Here is a 9,301-nt window from a genome sequence, read left to right as displayed (position 1 = left end):
GCCCCGAACCATGGCCTGGGCGAAACACGGCACTCGGTGCCTTGCTGCATGTGACCGAGAGAACCACATGGCTTGCTGAATCATCATGAGGCATAACATGAGCGGAATATAACATGAATGCATGATGAGCCTTTATAAAACGTAGTAAGTCATAATACTTAATAAAAATACTTGTTTAAACATGAGTGCAAAAATAACATGAATCAGCCAAAATGGCTATACGACTCCGAATGTCTGACATAACATAACTGACTTATCTAGTCTATGAAACCTCTATCATGAGTCTGATTGGAAAACATACTTACTGGGACAAGGCCCCCAGCATACCTTAGATGCATAACTAATCATAAAACAAAAGTTGACTAAACCCCGAATGAAATGGGCCTCACCAATAAGCTAATACGAATGCTGTCCTACTGAGCAGATGTGTCGTCCTGTATATCAGTACCTGCATCGTGAAATGCAGGCCTCCGGGCAATAAAAAGGGGACATCAACACATTGAATGTACTGGTATGTAAAGCAACTGAAAGAAATAACATGGGACATGGAATAATATGATAAGAACTGAAACTGAAAACCTGGACATGAATATGAGCATGAGCATGCGCATGGGTATATATATATATATATATATATATATATATATATATATATATATATATATATATATATATATGATATAAGTAAAACATGATAAGTAGGGAGAGCATTTCATAAACCGACATGTGATATCACCACGTAGGTACGTGGAGTCTGGTCCTCGCCGCGACCAGCAGAGCCCTCATACCTTGCCAGGGTATAAGATGGTATCGTGCCTGATGGATCCATTCAGTGTAAAATTAAGGTATCGTCCTATCTGGGCGGAGCGATCCTTGTCCTACGGTGGCTACATAGTTTCAGGCTATCTTGAGCCTTTTCGGTAATTCGTGCAACTCCCAAAAACATGAACATAATATAATTGGCTAAGAAGCCCATGCTTTTCGTGAATTAACTTGTACTTGTCTTGTAATCATGATTTCACGAAATAACTTGTAAACATGGTTTCATGAAATAACTTGTAAACATGGTTTCATGAAATAAAGTGTAAATATGGTTTCATGAAATAAGTTGTATTTAGTATGTATGTATCTTGTATCATAGCATGAAAGTAATTATATAATATAGTTGCATGAAAACTTGTAGACATGTAGGATATTCATGAAATAATCATTTTTATTTAAAAACATGCATGCAAGTACCCATGGAATACGAGATATGGGTTTTCATGGATTACAGACTGATTCTCAATAATCATATGGAGTTATTAAGAACACAATGATAGAATAATAGCAATTCATACATAATATAATCATGGACATGTACCTAGGGTTATCATGAACATAGTATAGAATAGAAACCCTAGTTCTGTAAAGTTTCATACTTTATGGATTAGGAGGCGTGGGGAAGAACAATGATGTTCCCACACGTAGATAGTAACTCTACATACCTTAATCGCTCCAAAACTTGAATTAAAGACTTGAGCTTTGAAGAAGATTTCCAAAATCTTGAATTCTTGAACCTTGAGATGGGTTTTCTTGAAAACCCTAGTTTTAGAATGATAATTTCTTGTTTAGATTACAAGGATAGGTATTAGAATTGAGTTGGAATAATTAGAGTAGGCTTACCTTGGTGTTCTTGATGATGGAAGAGGGCATGAAGTCGTTCTAGGGCTTGAAGGAATGAAAAATAATGATTTGAACTGATATGGACGAATATATACTGTTCTGGAAAAATTAATTTTTCGGCCTAGTTAAATACTGGCCGTATTTTGAAATACGGACAGCACTGCCTCGCTTCAGTAAAATGGTCATAACTCTTTGTACAGATGTCCGTTTGACCCGCATAATATACCGTTGGAAAGGTATTTCAAAGATCTACAACTTTCATGAAGGACGTTTTCCCAAATTCAAAATATGTTTTGAAATAAGGGCCGTATTTTGAAATACGGGCCGTATTTAACCATTTGACATCAAATTGCCAAATTCCAGAATGCTCAGAAATCCTTGGTTTCAGTTTACGATTTGATTTACGACCCGTATAGTGAAATACGATCACTGTTCATGGGCGTAAACTCCCATCCTACAACGGAACAGGAAAATTTCAATTCCCACATTCTTTATCTGATTTATAAGTCTAGGATCATGGTTAAAGCTTAGGTTAGAGGTACGGGGTGTTACATGAGTAGCCTCATTAGATGCCTCAGCAGAGGACTCAATCGAAGTAGACTGGACCACAGGAGCAGAAAATGAACCTGAAATAACATATAAACAATTTAATGTTTCATAAACTAAACATGAAATAACATATAAACAATTATTTAATAAATTATTTCTTTGTAAAAAAACAAACTTGTGTGTCGACAACCTCCTGAGATGGCTGGTCAGAGGGCTCCTTAGCTGGCTCTTCAACGGTCTCCTGAGCGCTACCCGGAGCTGTAGCTGGAGGTGGAGACGGGTCGATCTGAACAAGAGGAGACCGGTCCACTGGCACAGAAGAATGAACCTATAATACATGTAAATAATTTAGTTTAGATTAATAAAATAATTAATTAACACCTTTCGGGCTCTTGAGATGGCATGTGAGAGGGCCCCTGAGCGGCCCGCGGAGCCGGAGATGCAGATGGTGCCGTAGGCCTGGTTGTAGAACGAAGAAAGTAGTCATCAAAAATAATATCCAAGTTTATGTCCTCATCTCCGTCTCCCATATGTAGATCACTAACTGGCACCTATGAAAATGATGACCAAGGATCATAATGTGGGAACATCTCTAGCGTATATCCAGGTCTTTGTGAAGTCAATGGCCTGGAAGAAGAAGTCGACGGGATATTTGTAGCCGACGGAGCCTGACGGGCTGTATCGTCAAGCTCATCTACTAGACCTCTGCCAGCCCGACCACCTCTGTCAGCCCGACCACCTCTATCAGCCCTACCACCATCTGGAACACCCTCTGGTACAAGCTCTGGAGCAGGCTCTGGAACATTCTCGTCCACACGATGCCACTCCTGTGCCCGTGTCATACCAGTGTCGGTAAGATGAACTATCCGTGCTGCATATGCCAGCCACTATCCCGGGGTCAGTGGACTCCGTACGGGGAATGCTCTCATGGCGTATCATCAGAGTCATCCGTAGCTGCATATATTTGCAAATTTTAAGAATTTAATAAATTCGTAAAGTAATACAAAATAAGACGATGGATTAAGTTTAAGACAAATAAAACTTACCAGCACCTCATACTCTCTTAAGAGTGATGCATAGCCTCGGCCATCTGGACGAGGCTTCGAGGGGTTGGCAATCAAAGAGCGAGTGATATGCATGTACCACGTCATGTACTCATGGACCGGAGTGTCATGTCCGACCGCAGCTAGAGTCGTCATCCTCGCGTTCCATGTATCTACTTCCTGGTGCATACGCGCCCGCCATGCCGCATTGTCGATCGAACGCTCATCCCTGGTATAGTGGGTGTTCTCCAAACGTGTAGCCGTGGGTATGTTCTGTACATGCCCAAACTGCCATAACACGCGGTCGGGCACATGATGCTCAACGACGTCCATATGGATCAATGGATACCGTGCCATCCACATTTGCTCACCAGCCCTACAAAACGCCGGCAGTTGACCAAAATCTGATCATACGACGTCCATATGAAAGCCTATAAAAAGAATTCAACTAGTTAACAATAAAAGACTAACAAAAATAACAAACTAATGTTAAATAAAAAAAACTTACCTCGGGCGCCGTCATGCGGTCTAACTGATCCCTAAACGAGAGAATGACATGGTGCGTCTCCACACCTCTGGTACGGCCTCGCGACCATCTCTGCTCGTATGGCATATCCTCAACAACATAGTCATCAGGAGGGTGAGCAGTTATGGGCTGAAAAGTTCTCATCCTAGTCCACACCCATATCTGTCATAGTCATCAAAAAAAAATATTTATCAATCGTTGTTTCAAAAAAATATATTTAGTTTTTTATTACACACACTTAAATATATTACCTGAAGAAGAGAGCTAAATGCAGCGACCTCAAGCCTCTCGCACATAGAGGCTCGATCAAATCCTCTGTACATGTAAGCCAGGACAGCGGCGCCCCAATTGTAACATCCCAGCTGGTCTAGATCCTCAATAAAGAGCAGATACCTCATGCTCATATCCGCACGCGACGTGTTCAGGAACATGATGTCCCCGAATATGATGAGAAGATATAAGCGAGCATGTCAGTCAACATCAACCTGAAGCGTCACCTCGCCAATCGGATACTGCAGATGTACGAGGCGCAAGTGAGCATGGAGGGAGGACCGCAACAACTGACTCCGTCCACGCATATCCCTCTAATGAGGCACGAAACCAGTGAGCCTAGTCAACTTCTGGGGATACGACAGCTGCGGAGGGTCCACTCTATACAATGCATGTCCATCAATATATAGACCATAAATCACCTCGACATCCTGCAGGGTGAAGGTAGCCTCGCCAGTGCGGAGATGAAATGTATAAGTCTCCGGTCGCCAGCGCTCAATCTAGGCCGTCATTAGAGCCCTATCGTGCACAAGCCGACCAAACTTGATGCACCGGTAGATACCGCCCCGACGTAGTATATCTATGACACGAGAATGCTGACTCCCCCAAACAGGTATGAACTACTCTATTAGAGGATACCGGTGCATCCCATACATACTGGGACCTATGCTCATGTTGTAGATAAAGTATCCCTCAGTTGTCGAAGGGCCCCGGCTCCATGGAGGTGTCCTATCTATTTTAGGCATTTTAAATTAATCATTAATACATGAAGTAAGGATTAAAGTGGTATATTTTTTACGCATTTTAAATTAATCATTATTTTTTTAATTAATCTCTAATACGTAGTATTAGTTATGTAATCTTTTACCGAGATATTATACAAAGGATTGAATCCTAAACTAAGGATTTTCAATTTCTAATTAGCAAATAAATAAATTAACAATTAAAGATATAAAGATTAATAATTAACAAATCAAAAAATTAACAATTAGCTAGCAAACAATTAGCATATAATTAACAAATAAACAATTAACTAACTAATCAAATAATTAACAAATTATTAGCATATAATTAATAAATAAACAATTAACTAACTAATCAAATTATTAACAAATAAACAATCTTAACAAAAACTAAATAAATAATTAGCTAGTCTAACAATTGAAATAACTAATCTAACAATTAACAAATACTAAATAAACAATTAACAAACAATTAACAAATTAACAACAAATAAAGAAATAAAAAAAATAAAAACAAAAAAAGGGCCAGAAACAGCCCATTTTGCGCACAAAAAAAGTGCGTAAATGTTTTTTTTTTGGGTCCATATCCCCAAATAATACACAATAGTAATGCTTAGGTTAATAATGTAATAGAAAAATCATAGTAAAATACCTAGATTGAAACTTTGATTTTGAGTTTTTGAATTGAATTATACGCCGCTTAATTGCGAAGAAACTTGTTCCTAGACTTCAATATACCAAAAATATTGACTTTTGAGTTGAAATCAACAAGAAAACGATGTTTTTGATCGCATGGGACCTCGGAAATCAACAAGAAAAACGACATGTAATGGGTACTTTTTTTTTTCTTTTTTTTTTTTACTTTTGATCGTGGGGGACCAGTGGTGGGGAAGAAGGAGCGGGTATATTTAACATCTTTTACGCACAGATTCTGTGCGTAAAATAAGGGACTGAGAACTTTTTAAATATCATGCAAAACCAAAAGTGGCAATATTAATGAGAAATGCTTAAGCTATATGTTCTTTAGTGAAAAAAAAAAATATCAGAATAATTTGACTTGTTTTACAGCATGTTTGCAAGTTACTACTAAATGCTTATATTATAAAAAGTCACCTAAATATTTTTTAGTGATATAATTGTATATACACTTTTCACACTTTTGAGTATAAGAAATCAAATTCTAAGAAGAGACAAAATCATTCAAGGGAATAGTTCCCACCATTTGGAGGTGATCAGTACATAAAAGATTAATTTATTGAGATGTTACCGAGTTTATTGAATCCCCCACTTTACTCTCTCTATTTCATATCGTTGACAAAAAGGCTAGAATAATCTCTCAATTTGTTTAATGCCATGACCATCTAGGAGTACCATTTTTTTTCCTACTAGGTTCGGTGTACATGCGCTACACGTGACAATAACTTAAAAGTTTTTTATATATAGAAAAAATTATGTAAAATAGCAACAAAAGATAAAATAAATGTAACAACTTGTCTAATAATACCTAGCTTTTCAAATACATCATTTTATTAATTTTGATTAATGAACTATTATCGTCATCAAGAAAGGCTCTAACTTTGATTTAATTATTTGAGAACAAAAAGAAGAGAAACTTTTCAAGGTCAAACTAATACAACTGGAATTGGAAGCATTCAACATTTTATAGCATACTTTCATGATATAATAGATGAAACTTACACATCATTTTATTAATTCTGATTAATGAACTATTATCGTCATCAAGAAAGGCTCTAACTTTGATTTAATTATTTGAGAACAAAAAGAAGAGAAACTTTTCAAGCCCAAACTATTATAACTGGAATTGGAAGCATTCAACATTTTATAGCATACTTTCATGATATAATAGATGAAACTTACACGCTTTTGTGATTAAACTTAAAAGAATGATAGATAATACACGACCAATGAATTCAAAATACCAAAAACAAGAATAAAGAAGATTTTTGATAATCCCCCAACTACCGAAGTTGTTTGATTGTCTTCTTTCTTTTTCTCTCCCCTTCCCTCCCTTCCTATATCCCTCTATATCTTTGATATTTTTAATTATTTTCATCTTATTTGTTCGGATTGTTGAATGTCTTTCGAAAATATTTCACAGACAAATAAAACTTATTTTGAGTAGAAATTAGTAGAGTTCAAAGATAAATATCAATTGAATTATAATCTATGTTATGAAAAAAAACATAATTACGGTCATGTTATAATATAATAAAATGATATAGAGAAGATAAATTCTTTATGCTTTTAAAATTGTAAATATCAAGACTTCCATATTGTTCAAATAATAAAGAGTTCAAAAGGTCAAAAAAATTAATGAATATTTTATTGCTAAATCTTATTTTGTTCCCACTTGTCAATGGAGTTAGGTAAAATTGGGATTGATCCCGAAGCAAGACACAGGTAGAACGCCTTTGGACTTACGCCGTTACGCGTGGGCTCTTATCTTGCGAAACTTACATCTCGTGCTCGACTATTCGTATGGTGTGCACCCACCATCTTACGCATGACCTCTTCATAAAGTTCTGCAATCTTGTGTAATTAGCTTTGTATGTAGGTCATTAAAAACTTATTAATAAATCTTTGAGTCGTCAAGATCTCTATTGATTAATAGCATTTTTGAAGTCGAGAATACTAATATCGCATCAGGAAAGTGAACTTCATAAAATTTCATCCAAAAATTCTTCTTGTTTTAATTTTTGCTAGGTCTTCACTAATCAATTTTTTATATTTTTTTTCTTCAAATATTGTTTTTTACTTTATTTCTTTTGATATTAATATTTTTGTATTTGTGGGTTATTATGAAACTTATTTAATAGTTACTGTTAGTGAATAACAACATACAATTAACTGTATTCACTAATGTTCTTTTCGTAATGAATTAGAGTATTGAATTGTTTGTTAATTTATTAATAGCTTATTGGAAGCACACAGCGGTAAGTAATACTATGCAATTGTGAATCATTCTTCTAAGATTAAATACTTTCAAAATTATTTAACTTGTAACTTAGTTGCCTCTAAAAAATGTCAACAAAATTTAATCATTTAAAAGTGAAGACGGTGTAAAATTTAAACTCATTTTAAAGTTTTAATATCAATAAAATAATTAATATGATAATCTTTGTCTAATGTGAAATAAATATGTATATTTTTCTTTTCATTAGTTAAAACGATTGAGACCACCTTTAACTGCACATATATTTTACGAAGTTTTGGTTTCCTCTCAAGTATAAACTTAAGTTGAATCAATAGTCTAAATTTTTAAGAGGAAAATTCAACAATTAAGTCTATTGAACTTCCAATATTTAAGGTAGTGCATTCAAACCTTCCAATTGAGAAAAGTGTCGGTAATGAAACCACCAACTAATTAAAGTGAGCACGAAAAAATGTTTCAAGACGGTAACTTATTTGGAAAGGCTCCTGTGATCTTATTTTTATATAATTTAACCGTGAAAGAAAACTTAAAAGTGATTTTCTGGAGAAATGTAAGGAGTAAAATCTTACTCAATCTAAAATTCCTGATACAATTCAAATTAAGAAGATTTAATAAAAATATTTATTTAATTTTAAAATCCTTAACATTAGAAAAAAATTATTAAATGACAATATTGCCTATGTAAAATATATTATTAAAGGATTAAAAAGTCGAAATGATGATAAAGACCTTTCCTTCCTACTTTATTGGTTCTCTCGGAGGAAGAGAACCACGTTCCACCAAAAATCATAGAAAAAAGAAAGGTTTTTCATATAAAAAAAATTAATTTGATCAAATTTTCTTATATCTGAAAATAAAATCTTACTCATAAATCATAATTATCCTTGCAACACAATCAATAAAATCTTAAGTGAAAAGATCAGTACAAACATAGGCATATATATCAATAATTAAATAATATAAAATTTAAATAATATAAAATACAATAAAAATAAAATAAGACCAAGTACCACAATTTTTTTTAAAAAAAATACACTTAAAGTGTTACACCTCTTATTTTCATATGTTGAGTTTCGCCGAATGCGAGTTGTCCTAGCATTGGGAAGTAGGATAAATTTTTTCGAGGTCATGGGGGTAGACATGTTCATCTTAAGTATATAATGGAGAAAAACCATGTTTAGTAAGCTTCGAGAAGGTTTAAGACTCGTCGGATCATCGGAGTTAAGTTTCGGAGAGAGTTTGGCAAAAATATCACATTCTGCCGCACTTTGCGGCGCAACATGCGTCCAGCAAACACGACATGCGGCCACGCAGTTGCGCAGCAAAGTGTGCCAGTGAAATTTTGAGGTTTGGCATGGTTTGCGACACAACATGCGTTTAGCAAAGCACGCTTTGCGTCTAGCAAAGTGTGCCGCATGTTGTTCTAGACCACTTTAAATAAGACCAAACTCGACCCACAACTCATATTTTCACCACTTTTGGTCAAGAACCTCTAGAATATTCTCTCTAACATTCATCCACAAGAAAAATCAAAGGAAAGCCAAGATCAACC

This window comes from Lycium barbarum, chromosome 6 (genome assembly GCF_019175385.1).
Source record: "Lycium barbarum isolate Lr01 chromosome 6, ASM1917538v2, whole genome shotgun sequence".
Taxonomy (NCBI): Eukaryota; Viridiplantae; Streptophyta; class Magnoliopsida; order Solanales; family Solanaceae; genus Lycium; species Lycium barbarum.
Note: the sequence above shows the minus strand (reverse complement) of the source record.